This window comes from Macaca thibetana, chromosome 7 (assembly GCF_024542745.1).
Source record: "Macaca thibetana thibetana isolate TM-01 chromosome 7, ASM2454274v1, whole genome shotgun sequence".
Lineage (NCBI taxonomy): Eukaryota > Metazoa > Chordata > Mammalia > Primates > Cercopithecidae > Macaca > Macaca thibetana.
The window spans coordinates 23,766,694-23,791,845 of record NC_065584.1 but is presented as its reverse complement, the minus strand read 5'-3'; positions in this window follow the sequence as shown (position 1 = coordinate 23,791,845).

Here is a 25,152-nt window from a genome sequence, read left to right as displayed (position 1 = left end):
GTATTTCAAGACTCTATTCAGTTACATTGATTTATTTGACTATGTTTACAACAAATACCACATTGTATTGGCCATAAAACTTTAAGGTGTTCATATAAAATAGTGCAGCTTCTAAATTATTTTTTTCTGTTTCATGATTGATTTGGCTACTCTCAGATTTAATATATAAATAGAATTTCAAAACCAATTTGTTAATTTTTATTTAAAAAATCATGCTAGTGTTTGATCAAAGTGTCATTGAATCAATAGACCATTTGAGAGAAAACTAATATATCAAAAACACTTGAGTCTTTCAATCAATAAGCATGATCCACGTAGAAATCTATTAAAGATTTATTTAATTTTTCTCTACAATATATTTTATTTTTTCAATTTAGAATTGTCACATGTGTTTTATAATTTGTTTATGATTTTGATGTTATGAAGAGTATTAGTATTTAATTTAATTTTTCAATTTTTATTTGCTAGTGTATAGTAATTCATTTGTGTGTGCTCGTGTGTGCATATGTGTATATATATGTATGCATATGTGTGTATGTATGTGTACTATGTATCCTGGTGGCCATGGTAAATTTGCATATTAGTTCTAATGGTTTTGCTTCGTTTTTTGGAGATAGAGTTTTGCTATTGTTGCCCAGGCTGGAGTGCAATGGCACAATCCCAGTTCACTGCAACCTCTGCCTCCCGGGTTCATGTGATTCTCCTGCTTCAGCCTCCCGAATAGCTGGGATTACAGGAATGCACCACCCCACCCAGCTAATTTTTTGTGTATTTTTAGTAGAGATAGGGTTTCATCATGTTGGTCAGGCTGATCTCAAAGTCCCAACTTCAGGTGATCCACCCATCTCGGCCTCCCAAAGTGCTGGGATTACAAGCATGAGCCACCGTGCCTGGCCAGTTCTAAAGTTTTTTTTAAAGATTTATTAGGATTTTCTTGCTAAACAAACACACCATCTATAAATACAGTTTTATATCATTACAATCTCTGTGTGTGTGTGTGTGTGTGTGTGTGTGTGTGTGTTTTGACGGAGTCTCGCTCTGTCGCCCAGGCTGGAGTGCAGTGGCGCGATCTCAACTCACTGCAAGCTCCACCTCCCGGGTTCACGCCATTCTCCTGCCTCAGCCTCCAGAGTAGCTGGGACTGCAGGCGCCCACCACCATGCCCAGCTAATTTTTTGTATTTTTAGTAGAGATGGGGTTTCACTGTGTTAGCCAAGATGGTCTCGATCTCCTGACCTCGTAATTCACCTGCCTTGGCCTCTCAAAGTGCTGGGATTACAGGCATGAGCCACCGTGCCCGGCAGTACGTGTGGTTTTTAAAAAAAATTCTTGTCTTATTGCAATGGCTAGAGCATAATATTGAATAGAATTGGAAAGCATAAACATTATTGCTTCATTCAAATATTAGCATAATGCTTTTCAATATTTTATCCTAATATGATGTTAGCTCTAGACTTTTACTTCTTCATCTATATTTTTCTAAGTTTTTTTACATTGGGTATTGAATTGTGTTAAATGCTTTTTATGTTTCTATTAAACTATTTATAACAGTCTTCTACCTTATTCTTTCACTTTGTGAATTGAATGTTGACTTAAGCTTGCATTACTGAGATAAAACCTTCTTGACCATAATGCACTATTCTTTTATATCTAGCTACATTTGTTAAGCCAATATTTTGTAACATTTTTATCCCTGTGTTCATGATTAATATTTTTCTGTATGTTTCTTTTTATAATGTCCTGGCCACATTCTGGTATCAGAATTATGCTGGTTTCAACACAATATTTTAAACTATTTGTTGTTTTTCTTTGTGGCTTTCTTTTGAGGGTCACTGCATTTCGTTTCATTCATATAAGAACGTGAAAATTAAGAGGAGAGTAAAAGCAGTTGTCTTGATATTAAACTGAAAGGGAAACTGGATATGAATTAAGGCTGTTCTGTGGATTAAATTTGCTACTTTCTTAAGTTGTTTGACAGTTAACTTGCCTATTTCTTTGCTTGCTTTGATTGGTTCTCTTATTTAGACTCTCTGCCTTCAAACACAAGTATTGTGGGGCATGAGTGTGGGTCTCTTGCAATTTTATAACAAAACTTTCTGGAAAAGTGGCCGCAGGCAGTGGTCAATGATCACTGTCAGTACAGGAAATGGGAAACCTGCGCAACGCATTCATTTATACCATCTAAGCAAGTCTTGGTGAATTATTTTTGAAGTCGAATGAGAAAAATGACATTGATCTCATGAACAAATTTCAGCTAAGTATATTTAAAAGTTGTTTTTATAAAAAGAAAAGTGTACTGAATGAACAAAAACAAGGGTTATGGGGAAGGCACATAAAAGCTTGCGTCAAAGAAAAATTCTGAGTCATCACAATTAGTAGTAATTTCAAGTGCAAAATAACTATTAAATTTATATATACTTTCACTTTTTAAATAGGGCTTTACAGAAAAATATGGCTTTGTTTTTCATCTTATTCACAAAAATATAGAATTATATTTTTACTATAAGATTCGAATTTCTAGAAAATATGACTTGATAAATATAGATAATTTTTAAGTGATAAGGCCTGCTTTTATAGAAGCCAAACTGAAGACACAATATATATATAAAATGAGGCACCCTATCTTACACCTGAAAGACCTTTGCTTTTTAATTAATCTAAGACTACAAACATTAGTAATAACTGCTTCATTCAGAAACTTTAAGTGATGTCATGAAGTGAGACATGTTTAGTGTTTTTTTTCTTTTTTTACATTTTATGTTCTCTGTTGTTAAATGATATAGGATCATAAATAATTCTCTTTATGAATTATTTTTAGCCAATTATACATAGATAGGAGTTGCAAATTTATAGGTGAAAGACTGTTTCAAAATTAAATTGTGACATTTGTCCTGGAGGGAACTCAATTTGGGTCAACTCTCTCTGAAAACAACTATACATTCTGGAGAAAATATGTAAATCAACTACTTTACAGCATTGTAAAGTTAGCAAAAGTAGGCAGACTGTTTGGGGAGGTTACAGATGATAGAAAATAAGAAGTAATCCATGAGCAGAGGTATCCAGAAGGAGAGTCCCCCAACTTGTGTGTATAAATTCTGTTCTGGTCTCTGGCTGGCACTTGCCTGGAGGATATTCCAAGCAGCTCAGTAAAGGCTGAAATAATTGACCACATTCCAGTTGCCACTAACAGTAGGAGAGATAGAGCTTAGAGTTTAATTTCATCTAATTTAGAAAAGAAAGAAAAGAGGGGAAAAAAGCAAAACAAAGAAACAAACAAAAAAACAGACAAACAAGACACACACAGAACCTATAATGTGTTGCTATTATCTGAATGCTGGTGTCCCCCAAATTCGTATGTTGGAAACATAATTCCCAATACTATAGAATTAAGATGTTTGGCCTATGGTAGGTAAGTAGATCACAAAGTCTCCACCCTCATGAATAGAATTAGTGTCCTTGCAGAAGTGGCATTAAGGAACTTGTCCCTTCCTTCAGGCATGTGAGGACACAGCTATAAGATATGATCTTTAAAGCAAACAGAACCAGTCCTCGACAGACACTAAATTTGCTAGTCCCTTGATCTTGGACTTTTTAGCATCTGAAGTAATATTTCTATTGTTTATAAATTGCCAATTAAGGTACTTTGTTATAACAGCCTGAACAGACTATATCATCACAATGACTAAAATACAATCTTAAATTACTGTACATAAAATGCAATAGGTATTTTTGACTCATACTCAAATACTGGAGGACACAGATAGAATTAGATAATCTGACAAAGAAAACAAAGACAATTAAATTACTTTGTTTTACTTTTCTTTGCCTTTGAAGTATAAGTGAAACATTCCTAGTTTTACAGCTGATTTTTCTGCCTGTGATCTGAATGGTTTCCTGGACTCCTCTCTCTAGTCCCCCTTCCATTATTTTTCTCTACTTTTTTCTTGTATATCATGTTCTGTCACTGGACTTTTATTATTTCTCAGAATCTAAGACTGTTTAGGTATAATTATTTTAAAACAAAAATAAAATTAATCGATATTCATCCTGTGTCTTCTTATCACCTAGCACCTAATTTATCTCTTATAATTTATGATCAAACTACCTGAAAAATATTTTGATGGTTTCAAGCACACTTTTTTTGCTAAACTAATTTCAATCTGATTTTAAACAGCACTAGGACATTGCAGCTCTTCTATGCAAGATCAAAATTACCTCCTAATAGAGAAACTCAAAGACCATCTCTCAGTGTTTTCCAATGTATTCGGTATTCATCATTTGAACATGTAAATTTTCTCTTTCTTGGAACCCTCCTTATCTGGTGCCCAGGATACCATGCACTATAATTTTTTCTCTTATTGGCTACATAATTTTTCTCAGTCTTCTTTGCGTATGCTCTTATTTCCAAAGTATAAGTACTGATGTACTGAGGTGCTCCCTTTTGCCATCTTCTGTTACTCAGTCTATACATTTTGTTCCGAAAGAAGCTTATAACTAAGATATATGTGCTAATAACTTCTTCATCCATTTATTCATCCTAGCACTTAGTCACCAACTTCAAACCGATATATCTAATTTAGAAAAATTTCTACTTTTATGACCCAAAGTTACTTCTACTTGTTATGCAAAAATACAGCTTTTAATATTTGTCCCCAAATCTGACATTTTGTGTAGCCCATACCCTGATGAAAGGTACCATTGTCCACTTAGTATCTCGATTTAAGTTCTCCTAATCCTCAGCTTCTCCAAATAGGTTAAAAGATGCTATTTCAAACTAAAGGTTTTTTAACATTGACTGCATCCATAGGGTTTTACTCCAATGTGAACTCATTGATGTACAATGAGCTGTGACTTGACCATAAAGGCTTTTACACATTCATTACAACCATAGGATTTCTCTCCTGTACATTGATAATTGTATGAAACTCTGAAAAGTGAATTCACAGAAGATACCAACAAAATCATATATGAAGAGAAACTCTAAGTGGAATCACCTTGTCATCCTCCAGAAAACTCACACTGAATGGAAACTTTCTGAATACACAGCATATGGAAAGGATCCACAGAAAGCTGTTCTTTACATGTGAAAAGATAGTAGATCATACACAGGAAAACTGAATTCAGTAACTCCTCTGAAAATTTTCAGCCACAAGTCATACCTTTTTAAAAAAGTTCATACAGGTGAGGAACCATGTTAAATGAATGTTGTAAAGTTGTTTTATTAATATAACATTCACAAAGAGGGAACTTTATGAACCAAATGAATATAGAATAGACTTCTGTGAAATTCATAGTTTACAGGGTTTTAATGAGAGAAATTATTGAGCTAATGAATGGCAGAATTAACAAAATTACAAACATTTTACGTATCAGAAGCATATACCTTGGAGAAACAATGCTATAAGGGAAATTTTAAATCTAGAAATGACATATCCCTAGGGAAAAAATATATAGGAATGAACATCTATGAATGTATCAAATAAGCCACAACTGGACTGTTAACCTCACTTTATATCACAGGCTTCATTCTAAAAAAAGAAAACCTATTATCATAGTTTAATTAATATGATTAATTTTGAAGAATGATTTTCTCCAGGAATCATTTTAAGACAAATTATATTCCATGTGCTCCAAAATTTCAGGAAAAGATTCGAGAAAATTCTCAATTATAAATAATGACAAGATATAGATTATTTCAACATACAAATGAATCTAATAATGAGGTTAACAATAAGAGGTAACATCCCAGAGCCTACAGGGATATTTAGATATCTTCCCATGTGTACTACATGATGTTAATTTTGCACTTTGGCGTTTTACTTGTGAATGCCATAGGTGAGACAAAAGTAAATACAGTATCATCTTCCAGAGATTTCTGTTCTGCATACCAACATTGTTTCTTTGTGTCTTACCAAATGCAACTTGTTGCTAGAATAATATGGCTTATTAAAAATGCATTTCCACATTGCAAAAAAAAAAAGTTGCTACTGGTTCATAATATTTTATACCTTTACTCAAGGGTTTTTTGTCTATCCCTATTGCTACAACTTGACGTTAGACTCTCATTATTTCTCACTACATTATCTGTGTCTGGCTCTTGCTGGTCTCTTAGCTTCCATTTTTTTACTCTCCTTAATGTACCTTTCAAGTGTTAATAAAATGTCTACATAATATCAGTCTACTCTTCGGTTATTCAGTTCCCTAAAATTTATACTTGGCTCTCAATTGCCTTTGGTCTATTATAATTTCTCTGACATGCTATTAAAGACTCCAGGTTTCCTGCTCTTTCCCTCTTATATGATTGTATTTGAAGCCCTTAGACATGGGATAATCTAATCTTTCACATCTTAGTGCTTCCACACATATGAAAATATATTGATTAGTCAGTTTTTCTAATATAATGCTGTACAACAATCTTTGAACTCAGTGGCTTACACTAACAATAAAATAGTTCTTACTCACAGTACTGCAGATCAACTGAGACACCACTGACCTAAATATGGATTCACATCATGGATTTGATTGGAGCTGGCTTCAAATTTCTTCTCAGTATGGAACTAACATCTAAGTAAGCATAACCTTCTGAATGAAGGCAGAATTACAAGAGAGTGAGTGGTAACACATGTTGCATGTTAAGGTCTTAGTTCAGAAATAAAAAATTGTTCATTCTGCTGATATATCATCTGTCACAGCAAGTGATATAATCAAACTTTACATGACTAGAGCAGAGAATATACTCTGTCTCTACTACTAGGGAATACTCCGAAGTCACATGGTAAAGTATATGACTGTAACTCCTATAACAGACTGGGAAATAACTGGGAATAGATGATGCAAACTACTCCATCTGTAATAACTTTCATCCCTTTATTTAACTGTTTAGTATTTTTTTTTTATTTTAGATGGAATTTTGCTCTTGCTTCCCAGCCTGGAGTGCAATGGCGCGATCTCAGCTCACTGCAACCTCCACCTCCTGGGTTCAAGCGATTCTCCTGCCTTGGCCTCCTGAGTAGCTGGAATTAAAGACATATGCCACCATGTCTGGCTAATCTTGTATATTTAGTAGAAATGGGGTTTCTCCATGTCGGTCAGGCTGGTCTTGAACTCCAGACCTCGGGTGATCCACCCACGTTGGTCTCCCAAAGTGCTGGGATTACAGGCCAGAGCCATTATGCCCGGCTTAACTGCTTAGCATTAATTTTATTTTTGAATGGGCTTCAGCCATGATTTCTTTGATAAAATGTCTTTTCTCTATCTCAAACCCAACGGGAGATGAAGGTTCATTCTAAGCATTTACCTCCTCCTGTGTTTATCTATAGTAACACTCTTAACTGCATCATTGATTTTTTTCCCCACTTTTCTTCATAATTGTAGTGAAAATCTCCTTAGGTCGTTCTGTGAGTCTTCACCTCAGCAGTAAGATATATTTCAGAATTTGGTCTCTGACCAACCACAGGATTTGTGTTCAGAAAAGTTAAATAAATCACTGAATGAATGAATACCTTTCCTGCACTTATTCTTATCTACACATAATTAGTTACACTTCGAATTTAGCTACAAAATAACATGCAAAAGTTGGTATAGTTGCTAGGAAAATCTAATGTACTCTCCACAGAGTGACTACATATATGTGCAAGAAAAATAAGAAAGAAAAAAGAAAACTTAAAAGAAAAGATTAGACCAGAGGTTCAAAACCTGGAAAAGGAATAAGATATCAAATAGGGCTGGGCACATTACTTTAAGCCTATAATTCTGGCATTTTGGGAGGCCAAGGTGGGAGGATCATTTGAGCTCAGAAATTTGAGACCAGCCTGGGGAACACAGGGAGACCCTGTCTCTCCAAAAAAAATTTTTTTTTAAATGTAGGTCGGGCGTGTTGGCTCAGGCCTATAATCCCAGCCCTTTGGGAGGCTGAGGCGGGTGAATCATCTGGGTTCAGGAGCTCAAGACCATCCTGACCAACATGGTGAAACCCCATCTCTACTAAAAATACAAAATTAACTGGGTATGGTGGTGAGCGCCTGTAATCTCAGCTACTTGGGGGGCTGAGACAGTAGAATTGTTTGAACCCAGGAGGTGGAGTTTGCAGTGAACCAATATTGCGCCATTGCACTCCAGCTGGGCAACAAGAGCGAAATTCCGTCTCTCTCTCTCTCTCTCTCTCTCTGTATGTATGTGTGTGTATATATATATATATATATATATATATATATATTAGTCTGGCATGGTGGCACATGCCTGTAGTCTCAGCTATTTGGGAGACTGAGGCGAGAGGATCACCTGAGCCTGGGAGTTCAAGGCTGCAGTGAACTTTCATGGCACCACTGCACTCCAGTCTGGTCAACAAAGACCTTGTCTCTTTAAAAAACAAAGAAAGATATCAAATGCATATTGAGGCGATGTGCTAAATGAAGAATATACCTACATATAGTATATGTAAAATATATCCAATTTTTATAACTCATTTTTCTTTTGATTTACGTGGAAGCTACTTTGTTTTAAACACTTCACTGAGTCCCTCCCCGACCCCATATACATTTATGGTAGAATACAAGAATTTGAGGATATTATACAAAATTTTAGGTAACAGCATTATAATTTTGTACAAATAACTGAGAATTATCTTTCTTTGTATATTGTATGTATTACAAATGTTAAAATTTAAAACAACCCTGGAAGGGAGGTCTGTTTCTCTTTCTAACTTACAGATAAGGATATAAATTTTAGAAGGCTAACTCTATTTCTGATGACATTCAACTATTTATGACAGAACCAGCAGAATTTAACATATTTAATTTTACATAAGTAGTATGTATACATTTTTTCAAAAAATCAAGGAATGCTGAATCAAAACAAATGCTCAGAAGAAACACAGAGGTAAAGTATATAAAATGCCTTATCATGTCTCCTGGAATTATTTTCTTCTCTCCACAACTCATGAATATATTTACAGCTCCACTGCTGATAGTCAAAGTAAAGAGGCGAAGTGAGACTTTTTCCTCATTTAATTCTTGTGAAGATGATAACTGCTTCAATCCTGTTATTCATTTTTAGCCTTTGAAACTGGGCCTCAGCATGAACATATTCTCGACAATCACTGTCATCTGGAATAACTTTCAATCTTTCTGTTCCAATGGGCCTTTTACCTGGTCCTCACTACTCACCACCAAACAAGACATCTTCCTCTTGTTAACACTTTTTACCTTTATTGTTTTTCAACTGTGATTTCTTAACAACATGTGCTATATATTTTAGCAAAACAGTTTTTTTGAATTGTCTGATCAAATCATGAGGTATAAAAGAAAGACTTTCCAAAAGGCAGCCCTACATTTCTGGAGTTTGTTCCCAAAGACTCAAACGTGTAATACCTATTAATTGACAAATATTTAATGAGTATCTTCTTTGTTAAGGTATAGGAATGCTGTTTGCAGTGAGATTCTATGAAGATTAAATCCAGTCTCTGCCTTTTAAGAAAAGTCCATCCAGAGAGACTTGAATATGCACGTAAAAAGATAACATATTATCATAATAAAATATGGATATGGTATTTGTTATAGACTCTGTATTGGTCACTGAGGATCCGGCAATATATAAAAACAAACAAACAAACAAACAAACAAACAAAAATCTTGTCCTTGCCCTTCTTATATTTGAACAGAAAACAAAAAGAAGTGAGATTATATATATATTTAATAACATACTTAGGAAGTTATCAGTGCTATAAAAAATATACATGCTAAGGTTGTATGAAAAGTGCTGAGTGTAATATAGAGTTGCAATTTTATTATTTATTTACTTTTGACTTAAAACAGCACAAACTTATTATTTTATGGTTATGGAGATAGGATGTCAGAAATACATCTTATTAGGCTGAAATCAAGGTGTTGGGAGGGCTGTATTCCTTCTGGAGGTTGTAGAGCTGAATCTGATCCTTTGCCCAGCTTTTAGAAGACTTTTCTAAAAAGGTTGTAGCCCCTAATTCCATCTTTAAAGCCAGCAGCATAGCATCAGCATCAGCATCTTCCAGTCTCTCTCTGACTCTAACCTCCTCTTCTGCTTACTTTTTCTACTTCAGACAACTCTTGTAATTATGTTGGGGCCACTTGAATCATCCAGGATAATCTCTTTACTTTAAAGTCAGCAGATTAGCAACCTTAATTCCAACTTCCACCTTAATTTCCTCTTGCTGTGTAACATAACACAGTCACAGGTTCCAGGGATAAAGGTGTGGATATCTTTAGCAGGGTCATTCTTCTTCCTACCATAGCATACATCGTCAAAAAAAATTATGGAGTACCTTAGTGAAGACATTTAAGGACCACTGTTCTACCTGTCTTCTCTTTGTTAGTTGACATTTCTGATCACTTTCTTCTTCTGGACTCTTGATATCCACAGTATCACTCCTGTTACTCCTCCTTCCATTCAGATAGTGTCCTTCGTGTACTCTTCTGGGTTACAATTTTAGTTGGGTGGACAAGACAGGGTGTACTGAGAAAGCAGGTGTGAAAATGCGGCTATCTTGCCGATGAGTGTCTTTAGCGATGGAGCAAACACAGTAAAGACCTTGAGATGGGAGCAGCTGTTATGTTTGTATCTAAGAAATAAGGAGTTCACAAAGTTGGCTGCAGCAAAATGTGCAACAGGGTACTGAGAAGAAAAAAAGTAAAAAGTTAACAGTTGACAGTTTTTGTAGGGTCTTTTAAGTCTTTGTGACTTCACTGGCTTTTGTTCTGAGGGAAATGGGTAGGTATTGGCAGAAGAATAGCGTTATCTAACTCTATGGAGGCAAAGGTGTCCATTTGGAGAACACAACATTAACCCAGGTCAGTGGTGATGGAATCTCAGCCTAGGGTGACATGGGTAGCTGTTATAGCAAGCTGGTTACAACAAAGGTAGTGAGAAGTTCTGGATCTATTTTGAAGGAAAAGCCAACAACATTTAATGATAGATAGATAGACATGAAGATTTTTGGTCCAAAAAAATCTAAGACTAGAAAGTTCTAAAATGATACTCATTTCTGGAATGGAGGTGATTTGATAATAATGATATTTTCAGCATTTGTGAGGTTGCTCAAAAATTTAAAAAAATTATAGATGATACTGGTTTAAAATTGAGGTTTTAGTAACAGGTAGGAGATATATATATATATATATATATGCATGTGTGTATACATAAATATGTATATGTATTTTATATATACAAATATACATAAAAACACATTTGTATAAAACTAGTAAGCTTCTTCTGATCCAAAAATCTGGGAAACTAAAAACAAATAAACAACAACAACAACAACAAACCCCAAACCTCCAGAAATTAGTTAGGAATTGTGTCAAATGTTAGACTTAAAGAAGATGGCCCTCACCAATACGATGGGCCATCATCTCATCTGTTTAGGGCCTAAATAGAACCCAAAACACCTAGAAAAGGCAAATCTGCTCTCTCTACTTGACGTGGGACATCACATTTTCCTGCCATTAGACATGGATGCTCCTGGTTCTCTGGCTTAAGCTCTTGGACTTGGACTTGCCTTATTGCCTTTCGTGGTTCTCAGGCCTTTGGGATGGGACTGGAACTGTATCACCAGCTTTCTTGGGCCTCTGGCTTGGAGACAGCAGATTGTGAAAACTCTCAGCCTTCACAATCATGTGAGCTAATCCTTCATCATAAATCTCTTTCCATGTATTTCTATATATGGTATTTGTTCTTTGCCTCTGGAGAACCCTGAGCAATACAGGATTTAAATTGGAGACTTTTAGACATCGGATAAAGTTGAATGAGATAAGTAAGTAGGAAATGTGTATGATAATCTAAAATGTATCTGGAGATAATAAAAGGGAACAAAATAATAATCTTTAAACAGAACTTATTTTCATTCTAATATAAAATTTAGTACTTGTGCTAAGATATTCAGTGCTTGGGTTGGGTCTCTAATGAATGGTTTTCATTCATTTATACAACTAGATCTTCATGATTTTCTTCATTTAGAAACCAATCTTTAGATATTAGTGATTTTCAAGTGCAATACACAATGCACAAACAGTAACTTGGCCAATTTTTTCACCATTTCAAAAATGCACCTATTATCAAACTGTTAATACATTAAGCATGCTTTATTGCATTTAATTGAGAGTGATTCTGCTGTTTCTAATTTACATAATAAGTAAATTATCAGGTATCCTCTAGTGAGAATATTGGTAGTTATAAAGTGGCTGAACAATGTATTAAAAGAACTATTTTATTGTTTACTTTCCACTATTCAGTAACTTCATGGAAGGTGCTCTGAAAACAGTATTTAATGTATTCTCATCTCAATAGATACAACATTGCATGAAGGCTTTGTTCAGTCAAATGCCTGTAATTTTTTTTCTTCTAACAGAAGACCTGTGGTTATGCAAATGTATATTCCTTAACAGAGCTATGTTGTCGGTCTATTTATGATCATTGACAAGAAAATCAAAAGAAAATGGGGAAGCAAAAAGCTTCATTTCTATGATATTGTGTTACTTCTACAGGAAAAAATGCAATACTTGATCTTAGTCAAAAGGCAGAGAAGCAATACCAGAAGAAAAATACTAAAACCAGTATAATGTAGTTTGTATACATATGAAAAAAGCAACGTAATGTCGAATTGGCCTACATATACAATTTTATACACACACACATTTTGAAACGGTGACTCCTTCCAATATTAAACAACATTTTAAAAGACTATCACTGGAGAACCACTGCTTGAAAAATTCTTAGGAGATTTTCTAAAAGGTATTTTCTCAAATTAACTTTCACACTAGCATCTTTTAAATGAACTAAATGACCAAAATGATTTAATCTAGTCATTAATCCAGAAGAAATGTATTACAGTTTTCCAGCAAGTGGATATAGGTACTTATCCTTGGCATGAGTTTCATTCCTGCATGTTGCTGACTTTTGTGTACCATCTAATAAATGTTGGAGAGCTCTGTCACCTGTCACCAAACTTTTATGGTCCTAGAGTTTGAGGAATAATGCAATTATTCACTCACAGCAACGGCCTCCAAACAGTGAGTCAGGTACCTGCAGAATAAGTCAACTTATTAGTTCTACCCATCACATTACTCTTTCCTAACTAAAGTATCCTGAAATAGTATTTCTCAAAGTTAAGTTATCCACTTATTATCTGTATTGTTTCACTACCTGTAGCATTTCATTAATATTTTCACTAAGTCAACTAATACTAAAGAATAGGTGCTGAGGCCGGGCGCGGTGGCTCAAGCCTGTAATCCCAGCACTTTGGGAGGCCGAGACAGGCGGATCACGAGGTCAGGAGATCGAGACCATCCTGGGTAACACAGTGAAACCCCGTCTCTACTAAAAATACAAAAACTTAGCCGGGCGAGGTGGCAGGCGCCTGTAGTCCCAGCTACTCGGGAGGCTGAGGCAGGAGAATGGCGTGAACCCGGGAGGCGGAGCTTGCAGTGAGCTGAGATCCGGCCACTGCACTCCAGCCTGGGTGACAGAACGAGACTCCATCTCAAAAAAAAAAAAAAAAAAAAAAAAAAAAAAAAAAAAGAATAGGTGCTGATAATGCTTGTTTCATACTAATTTAAGCACATAAATATTAAAACAAAATATTTTTATATTTACACCATTGGAAATAATCTTTAATGCTTTCTATCATGTTTTGAAATATATAGAGACCCCAAATTATAATTGGCAATAAAGTAAAATTATTCTCAAATCCATGTCGAGGTTGCACTCAGCTGTATGCCTGTGTTGTCATTTGTGGAAATCATTTAACAAGTGTACTCAAAAGAAGTGTGTTGAGTCCCTGAAGTGACAGGGAGTATTCTTCCCACAGTAGAGTCACAGGAGGACATGACTTAGTGCCCAATTTCACATAACTTACAAAACATCAAATTACTACGTGACAATAAACTAGGAAAGTATAGATAAAGCTATAAAGAAATACAGAATAAGGAAACATACTTCTCATTGGAGAATAAGAAAAGAATTCAGGAGTAGTTTCTCCTGGACCTTTAAATGACAGAGTAAGCATTTAGTCTTATAGATATGATGAGAGTGAGGTAGCAAAGAGGGATGATGTTTCTGAAAGCTATTTCTGAGGGTAGAAAAGGCATTCATAAAGAAAGTGACAAAAAACTTGCTAGGCAGGATCAGGAGATGGCAAATATCTCTTAGAGTACATGGTACAAGAGTGGCTTAGTGGGGAAGAAGGTGTATGTGGTGTTGGTATTGAATAAGAAATATTTTAAATGGCAGTATAGGGGATTTGGAATTCTGCAGTAAGTGATAGTGCAATTACTTTTCCTTCAAGAACATGCAACCATTGCATACATGTATATTAACTTACTATAATGCATAATGTGTTGTCACTATAAAATATTTATCATCATTTATCACTGCTATTATAATAGAATGTATTATTATATTTGTAGTATTACTGATGTGATCTATTATGCTACTAATATTTGCATAGTATTTCATACATATGTGCATATATGTATGTATATGTCTATACAAACATATACATATATCATTGCTGTTTTGCAAAAGATGCACCATGTGAACCAAAAAGAAAAAGCACACTGTGATATGTACTTTTTGATAAGTTACAAACCTGAAAAGTGACCAACAGAAACATCGTCACTTTCTAAAGCCACAGAAATACAATTCATACTCCTCTCTGTTATGACTCAACCTATGCTTCTGAGCAATAAAACTTTCATGACGTAAATTGAATATGTAAACAACTTTCTATTTAGATTCCTCAGGTGGCTTAATCCTCTTTGCATGAGTTAGAAATATATTATATCTGCTTCAGAACAAACACACTGTCCCTCTAACTCCAGATTTGTAAAATTGCCATTATTAACTAGCATAAAAAAATCTATTACACTAAGGGTCCTTGCCAGAACCAGAACTAGTACCTATAGCCTCTAGCTAGCTGAGTGCTTTACTAAAGGCACAATTTGACTGAACTTCAGTTTCTTCATTTCTGATATCAGCTTCTTTGAACTCAATCACTTTAAAAATCTTTGCTAAATCTATAAAATTATGACGATGTATTTAGCACCAGCAAGAAATGTGGACCTTAGCCATTTTATCATGTTCTTGACATCAGGGTTTAGCAGTACTATTTAAAAAATAAAATTCAATCATTAGATTCTTTTACAGAACATTATTATTTTCGGAGAAATAATTTTTGTTGTGTTTCAGTTTTAACATACTAAAAAGTAAAAATAAAATTAAAAAATTCATGGGTTCAGGCCCCATGGATCACTTCCTGCCATTGTGATCTTGATTAAGGTATCTACAGATTGTTTGAGTTCCAGCTTCTGCATTTGTGAAGGTGGAATAATAAGAATTAAAAATAGTGTATTTGAGGGACTAGCCATATATCTGGCACTCAGCTTAATTGGAAAAATATAGCATGCTGTTTAGGAACACAGGTTTAGGCATCAAACAGACATGAATAATGGATTCTATAACCTTGAAGGCATATTACTTAACCTTTCTAAGACTTTAAAACAGGGACTATAATAATACTTCAGAGTGTGATTATGAAAAATAGAGAAAATATTACATAAAAACTACTTGGCACAGTGTTTCATACCGAATATATGTGTATATATATAATATATAAATAAATCTATTTTACTGATTTATAATGTATTTATTTATAATGTATAATTATATCTATATCATTTATATAATTCCATTTATATAATGAACAACTATTTAACATAATTAATAATTTAAACTAATTTTAAATAATTAGTAGCAATTATAACTGTTAATAACTCTAATAATAATAAATAATGGTTACTGTTACTATTGTTCCATTAGAGGCACTTATGACTATGATATTAATATGTTTGCTATTTGAAATATGTAATTTTAAATACTAGTTGACTTTCAATTTTGAAATGGGTATGCATTTATGGTAACAAAACCCATGGAGTACTTTTTCCCATAATGCATTAACACCGGCCACTGAAAGTCAGGTACCAAGTACAGAGTTTCCCCAGACAATAAGCAGTCATTGAAATTTCTTTTCACTTTTCACTTAAGAGGTAAATAGACTTACTAAAGTCACCAAAATAAGCCGTTATTTATTATAAAAATTTATTATAAGATGCGATTAAACAGTATGACACAGAGAGAGAGAGAGAGAGAGAGAGAGAGAGCAATAATTTTTTTTAGTTTTATTTTTGGACGACCTGGGAAAAACAATATCACAAACCCATAATTTAGTCATTGTTTATGAAAGCTAAGAAAAGAGACCTATTCTGTCTTCCAATTGTAAAAACAAGAGCACATATTCTGTTACATAAAGTTACAGTGTCTAAACACAAAATATTAAAATACGCATTAGAATTCATTTATAATGATTAGGAGTTTGAGTAGGGAGCAAAATCTTTTGGTATCATTTTTCTTAAAATACCGGTCTATTTCATTATTTAATCAGAACCACAAGCGTATTCATTTTCAGGGTAAGATAGCTGGTATTTGCTCCCTATGTGACTATTCCCCAAGTTTATTTATTCTTGTCCTAATGAATGTCTTATCTGTTCTTTCCTAATCCTGCTACACGGGAATGGTAAGGGATATCCGGCATGAGTGCCTTTTGACCTTAATCGTAAGTGCATTGCAGCATTCCTGAATGTCAAACCAGCGTGCCTTTCCACTTCTCTGTTCCTGAAATCCCATACCTAAAGTGTATCATGTTTGTCTGCTTTATTTGCCTCGGGACATAAATCCTGACCTTGTGAGCTACTCACTCTGCCATGCCCCTCTGCAGTTCCTAAAAGCTGTTTCACCATAGAGAAAATGAGATACAGCAAGAGAAAAATGAAGATTAAGATTACTTTTTAAGTGAATAAAAGGCAGATTAATAAGAAGCACTCATCCAGTCTTAGAATTCTTTCTTTTATATGCATGTATACACACACACACACACACACACCCCTCTTTATGCACTTATTTAAATCATTGGTGTGTGTGTGTGTATATATATATTTGTATATATTTATATATAAATACATACAGTCCTCCCACAGTCCATATTATCCATGGGGGATTGAACCAGGACCTCCCACAGATACCAAATTTTCAATTTCTTTATATAAAATAGCATAATATTTGCATTTGTCCTATGCACATCCTCCTGTATATTTTAAATCACCTCAAGATTACCTATAATACCTAATAAAATATAAGTGTCATGTAAGTGTTATCCTAACTGTCTAAGGAATAATCACAAGAAAATAAATCTGTACATGTTCAGTCATGAGTTAAGCATATGTGGAACCCACAGACACAGAGGGCTTATTCTACATATACACATGTATTTATTGATTTTCCTTTAGTTAGATATATGGACTCTGATCTTCTACAAGTTTAAGTAAGTTTAATTGACTCCTATATTAAGAGAGGGAGTTGGTGCTATCATATGCTTCAAAATTTAAATCTGTATCCATCATAATAGATGAATCTTGCAAAACTAATATTAAACCAAAGAAATCAGACCCAAAAGAGTGCATATGTCTTGATTCCATTTCCTACCAAACTAAGCATTGAAGATCATTCTAGTGGTTAGCATTGGCAGGGCAGCATTGACTGGACAAGAGTATGAGGGATCATTCTAGATGTTAATCCATGTATGTGTTCGCTGTTACAATTCATCAAGTTACACTATCATAACGTAGTTTTACTACACTTGATCTTAGCCAAAAGGCCAAGAAGTGATATGACATAGTTTTCATATATATTATAATAATACAATAAAATGTTATAAAAAGCATTCCATCTAGAAAATCAAGTTTAAAACATTAATTCATGGAGAGGAAGACTTCTTGCATTTTTTCTGTTTAAAGTTGCATTTTTTTTGGGGGAAAAAAAAGCTCAATCAGAAGGGAAGAAATTGTATTTTAGCACAAAGCTATTACAAATTCCTGATCATTCTTCAAATACTTTTTTAGTGCTTGCTATTTGTATAATTACTGCTCACCAGATTTTGGAGATACAGAGGTAATTAAAAGTGAGTCCTGCCTGCAAGACTCTTACAATCTAGTGGGGAAAAGAACAATAAAATATAGGAAAATAAATAAATGTAATATGGAAATTACTCTAATAAAAGCATATTGCATATGGCAGTATGGGAATTCAGCACTTAGAAATGCACACAAGTAAGCTTGCGTGGATCAAAAACATTTCACAAAGCTGACATTTCAGTTGCTTACTGGAAGTCTGAGTTAGTCAAGCAGACAAAGGCAAAAGGATGTTCTAGACAACCTATACGTATCTTTTTGATAGCTGGTGATAGAGATCTAAGTATGATCCCCAGAATGCATTACTCAACATTTTCTCAATTGGTCTCCAGAAGGGCTACTAAATAAGCCTTTTGAAATATAAGGAAAAAAAAATGTGTGTGCCTTCTAAGTGTCCCAAACTACGGTGCATTAGAGAAAGGGCATGAGTATGAAAGAAAGAGAAAAATAACTGCCCCAATGGAGGGATTTTAAAGGTGATTTATTTTTGCTCTGAGGAAACATACGATAGCTTCTGTAGGATGGAATGTTGAAAACGGGTGTGGAGTTTGAGGCACGGAGCTTCTTTGGAGTTATTTTTCTCCTTATTTGTAGTTCAGTCATGAAGTTTCCAGCATTGATATCAACATCACTGCTAGTTTACAGGTATCTTGATTCACAATCCATGTATGTATAACGTGAAACTAGCTCAGAAGCTGTAAGTCATTGATACAACAGGAATCTTAAAGCATAATACTTAAAGTTAAGAATAGTAACTTCTCAATCTTGACTATTGACCATATTAGGATTAGTGTGGTTCCTTAATAGGGTTTCAGGAAAGAGTCTCAAAACACATTTGTTTCTTTTTCTCCAGGTAAAATACAAAGAAGACAGATGATAATATTTGTGGTGAAGAAAAAAGTTAAAAGCAAAAAAAAAAAAAACAAAAAACAAAAACAAAATAACTTTTCTTGAATAGAAACAAGTTTCAAAAATAGTCTTCTGATAGGACTTCAATATGTAGCACAAAGCTATTACATGTAGCAGAAAACTATTATTAAACACATTGTGTTTAAGAAAACTGCCCAAAAATTATCATTGAAAGCATGAGTTTTCTTGGGAGTTTAATGGCTGAATTAGTACTTGCATGAATGGAAAACCAAATGTAAGGAAAGTATTTTAATTAATTTTAAACTTTATCTTAGAATTATATCACATTGCAAATATACTAGCTCCTTCATAAAAGTCTTCTTTTTTTCTGTATAACAAAATCAAAATTCTTTATTATGCATAAAACTCTTTATTATCTGGTTCCTGACCGCATTCCCAGCCCCTCTTTTTTCTATTTCCCCACATTCATATAATATTTCTCCAGTATGATGACCACCTTGAAATTCCCAAATTAACTGTACATTTTCACATTTTCACATTTATTTTCATTTTTATTTATTATTATTATTTTTTGAGATGGAATCTTGCTCTGTCACCAGGCTGCAGTGCGGTGGTGCAATCTTGACTCACTGCAATCTCAACCTCCTGAGTTCAAGCGATTCTCCTGCCTTAGCCTCTCAAGTAGCTGGGACTACAGGCATGCACCACCATGCCCTGCTAATTTTTTTGTATTTCATTAGAGAAAGGGTTTCACCATGTTGGCCAGGATGGTCTTGATCTCTTGACCTCATGATCCACCTGCCTTGGCCTCCCAAAGTGCTGGGATTACAGGTGTGAGCCACCACACCCGGCCACTTCCAAATCTTTAAATATATCCTTTGCTTAACTGAGAATGACTATCCCACCAGAAATAATACATCCCAACACCTTCACACAATGCCAAAAAAATGGGAAACTTTTCAAAATTATTTGTGAATTGGGAAAGGGAGGGAACATTAGATTTGTGTGTATGCACGTGTGTGTGTGTGTGTGTGTGAGAGAGAGAGAGAGAGAGAGAATTTCCAGATATTGTTCTAGTTTATGAAGAATGGCAAATTTAAATAATCTCTGAATTTGCAAGTGATGACTTAGATCTGAAACCTTAGAACTATATCTTACATCTTCATCAGACTTATCTCTGTTATCCTCACTGCATTGAGAGAATGTTTCAGTAGAGGAGAACTGAGGTAAAATGCAGCCATCCTGCTAACAGTTTGAGACAGAATTTACATTTGGAGTGAAGTGGAAGCTTTTGTTTACTTGTTTTGCTTTCCTAACCTAGAGCTTGAAGTTGTAAAATTCTCATTCTCTTGTGTTTATTCCAATATCACTGTTGATTTGTAACATGGTTTTGACTCTAAGAATCCCAACAGGTCACAGTTATTAGAGGTTTATAGTACACCAGGCACTGGAATATATTAATTATCACATGTAATATTTTTAAAAACTCCACCAGATTCAAAGTAGATACACAATTTATAAATGAGGTATGTAAGGCACAGAGATTCTAGATATGATGCACAAAGACACAAAGCTAATAAGAGACAAAGCCGGAATTATTATTATTATTATTTTTAAGATGGAGTCTCAGTCTGTCTACCAGACTGGAGTACAGTGGCACAATCTTGGCTCACTGCAACCTCTGCCTCCCGGGTTCAAGTGATTCTCCTGCCTCAGCCTCCCGAGTAGCTGGGACTACAGGTGCCTGCCACCATGCCCAGCTAATTTTTGTATTTTTAGTAGAGATGTTTTGCCATGTTGGCAAGGCTGGTCTCAAACTCCTGACCTCAGGTAATCCATCCCTCTCGGCCTCCCGAAGTGCTGAGATTACGGACGTGAACCACTGTGCCCTGCCAAAACTGGGATTTTGAAACATGAAGATCTCGGAGTCCTTGTTCTTCATTATTATACTGCAATGTTCCCGTGTTTCTACCGTACTAACACAGTTTCCACTATGTTTTAGGCACATAATGCAGAAACTTTATTAATATTATCTAATTTGATGTTTACTACAATTTTGTTTACTATATACAAGTCAAAATATAACTCACATAGATAAAAGCTCTTGCCATAAGTCACGAAATTATTTATTAATTATCAAAATTAACTTTAGGTTTCTTTAACTTAGAAAACATATATATACACACACACACACACATACACACACACACATATATGAAAATATTATGTTTTGGAAGAAAGAGCAAATTATTTCATGAATGTTTTCTAATATGATGATAAGATGAAAATACAAAAATAACAACAAAAAAAGGTAAAGAAACACAGAAATGAAAGAAGTATCTCAAAGGAATCATGGTGACAGGCAGGGACCCTGAATAATTCTACACACTTTTCCCAAACTAGGGCTTTGCCAAAAGTCATGTGCAAAGAAAACTATGGAGCTAGAATGTTTTCAGCTGTTCTTGATGCAATTATAGAAGAAAGTTTACATGTTGCCTTCCCTCCTCCAATATGAGTCTTCCATTTTATGCCTAAAATATTTCTGTTATCTTCCACCTCTACCTTGTGATATTCCCTCTCCTCATGGACCACGCTAATTTAGAACATTATATGAGAATGTAGAATTATGGCTCAAAACAACACCCAGTTAGTGGTGCTGCCAACATAAGGACCCAGATCTTTCAGTTATTTTCACTGAATGCCGATACATGCAATTTAGTGTCTACTATTTTATTCTCAAGGTCAAGGTCAAAAACACTGCTTCTACAAAAAAAAAAAAAAAAAGGCAGTTCAAAGTTCACAAATAGAAGAAACAAAATTGAAAATTATTATAATATACAAAAGAATTTAATAATGTGGATATGAAGCACTTTGTCAGTCCACAAGAATTAATAATTTAGTCCAAGGAAATCAAGAAAGACTTTGCGGCCTTAATGCTGTCCCCATTGCCCTCCTGTAAGTTTAGGGTAGAGAACTTCTGCCTGATGACTCCGGATACTTAACTTTTAAAAGGAAATTTTCAGTGCAAGTGCTTGGTTCACTGTTAACCATAATATATATGTGTTTAATTTGGGGTATAAAGTTATCTGAATATTTAAGTAAAATTAAAAGACCAGTAAGAAGCTCTCTGTCATACATGCACCCAGGTTGAGAATGAGAGCATAATTAGAAGGTTGCACTTGGGTAAGTGGAGGAGACCCCACGTATGTGGCTGAAGGATTCAAGTCATCCAAACCCAAGAGAGTTCCTACAGTTGGTGAACGATGAGAAATTGAGGAAGGTCAGATTTCCGGGAAAGCAAACAGGAAATTCCACTAGAAGTATGAGTTACTGGCTTTCTGGGAATTGGATTAAAAAAATAATTAAACATTTCTATAAACATTTTTAAAATGTTTATCAGACTTTTTTAACATATGTTTCATACCTAGATAGCTTTCACAGTAGTCTATCTTCTTTTGCTTTGGGATAGCTTTTGTTATTGGGAAGGAGAAGAGAGAATTATGCTTTAAGTTCTTACAGTAGCATCATCCTCAATTTCTACTCTCTTCATTCATCAGGCCACAGAAAAGCAGAAAGTAATCCCTGAAATTCCATTTTCAAATACACATCTTGAAACACTGTTGGAATATGAAATACCAGGTTTCTGTGAGAACTTTAGTGTTGATATTTGCGTTTTTTTAACTATAATGAATAATTTTATTTATTGTTAGAGATTTTTAAAAAGAGAATTTATTCTACCTTCCCTGTCTAAAAACAATTTTTATTTTGTCTTGCTTCTTTCAAACATTTATGTTATTTTAAAATTTCTTTTCCCCAACCCCAATGGTAAATTATTCCCTTGTTTCTTTATAATGATTTTTGTCATGGAAAACTCAAAGCACTGCATCTGGAAAAATGCTCTCCTTTTGTTTGATACTGTAGTTAAACTCCTCCTTTCACCCCTCCCTGAGAAACAAATACCTCCTCCACACGTAGGCACACACATAAACTTCATGTCTTCAGCTGTTCTCTTCACTTAAAGTCATTGCTCTTATGTATTGCAAGTTGTAATTGCTTCTAGCAATATAATGCCTTACCACACTAACATAATCATAATGCAGTTACTAAATATTTTTTACATGGCAGTATCTCTCTTTGGATAACTATTATGTTGGGTATTAATATAATTCTCTTTGTACTATTGTAGTTTGAAGATGCATAGAAGAGAACTGGCTCTTATCTGCCTAGCAAATAAATGGAATATTATAAATGGGATAGTCTATCAGTAAAACCTGACTGTTTACTTGCTGAATTAGTCTTCAGCAGAGAAACAGCTGCAGCCCAGATTGCTCTAGGAAAGAATACATTTCATCTAAAATAATGTAGGCAGCATGCTTCCGTTATGAAGTTGGATATTCACTTCCTCTGTTATTAGAAGGTGATAATAGAGTAGGCAATCCAGAAAGGTGTGACTGTATAAGACAACAAAGAAGATGAAAAGATCCTGTCTTCTGCTCACATTCAGAAATTCTGCTGATTGAATAGAATGATCATAAAAACTGGCATTTGCGTGGTGACTTTCTTGCAAGGATCTCAGCCCATGCAGACATCATTTCTCCCTTTTTACAGAGTGATCACCATCACTGGAGTAGGGGCCAATCACTTTTAAAGAGCCTAGTCACCTATCCAAGTATCTTTATATTCTCATTCATATAATATATTCAGGAGTAATCAATAAATTGAGATTAATTATTCCAATATCTGAGGTTACTATTCATTTTCTTTTTAGAAAACTTGCATTGACCAAAAGTACTGTGAGACCTATTTTCACATTTCAACTAATTATAATCCCATATGGGTCACTAGGGTCATAGGGCCCAAAAATTTATTATGGAAAAAAGTCAGCAAGTTTCTCTACTGTATTTCCTTATTCATCTTAGCCCAACTTAAGTAAATTTTTTCTCATTCAGATTTCTTATAGCATTTGCATTAATTTTTTGCTTTATAGTTTCTCACGAACATAACTTCAGTTTTATCTGTGATTAAAAATGGAAACTCTCTGAGATATAACATTGTATCCTCTTCCTGTTCTCACTTACCAGAGTTGAGATTTTAATAGGTTTTCAATTGATGATCAACAATAAATAAGTTACATGGTCTAAACAGTAGTTACATACCAGATGGCTTTCTTATTTCTTTGAAATGTGTTATTCAATTTATTCATTTCAAGGCATAGTAAAGTAGATGTTTGAAAAATAAGAATGTGCTTTTTTGGAAGTGACAGACTCTTCAGATTAAATCATATTTGTAGGGTACTTAAATTCGGGAGTTCTAGATAATTCGAGTTTATTTCATACTGCAGTTTCTTTATGCCTAGGTAAGCAAACTTTAATTCAAGGAACTGCTAGACCAAATTCATTTATTTTAATAATGCAGCCAATTGTACTCGTAAAATTGAGAGTATTAAAACTAGAAAAATCTTTAGAGTTGACCAGAGAATTATCTACAGCAAAAAGATATTTTTGTTACATCAATCACTTTGCTATCATAGAGTAAACCTAATCTTTGTCACACACATAGAACCACAATTCCCACACCCAGACAGTTGTAGAGGGGAGAAGGGAGGAAAGGGAGAGAGGGTGAATCATTAGTTGCATTTGCTAAATTTGAAGCAGACTAATCCTGCAACCTTCTGCCAAAAAATAAATAAGGATCTGCAAAAAGGGTAAATACTCCCTAAATTATTTAAGCCTGTACTATAATTAATATATAAAACTATTCATTTAATTAAACTAAGCTGCCTCCATACCAAGGAGGGCCCAAAGTTAATTAGCACCATAGCCCCAAGCATTTCAGATATGCTGAGAAAGTAATTTAGTGGTAAAATGCATGTTTATCTATTATAATTTCAAAGACCTTAGCTGCATGAACAATTTCTTATCATTAGTGGTTTTTGCCCCATGATATTTCTCTATTATGTATCTATATTGTTAGAGTATATTATTTATTAAATATTGTATTAGTCTGTTCTCGTGCTGCTAATAAAGACATACCAAGGTAATTTATAAAAGAAAAAGATTTAATTGACTCACAGTTCCACATGGCTGGGGAGACCTCACAATCATGGTGGAAGGCAATGGAGGAACAAAGTCATGTCTTACATGGCGGCAGACAAGAGAGTATGATCAGGGGAACTGCCCTTTATAAAACCATCAGATCTCCTGAGACTTATTGATGGTCACAAGAACAGCAT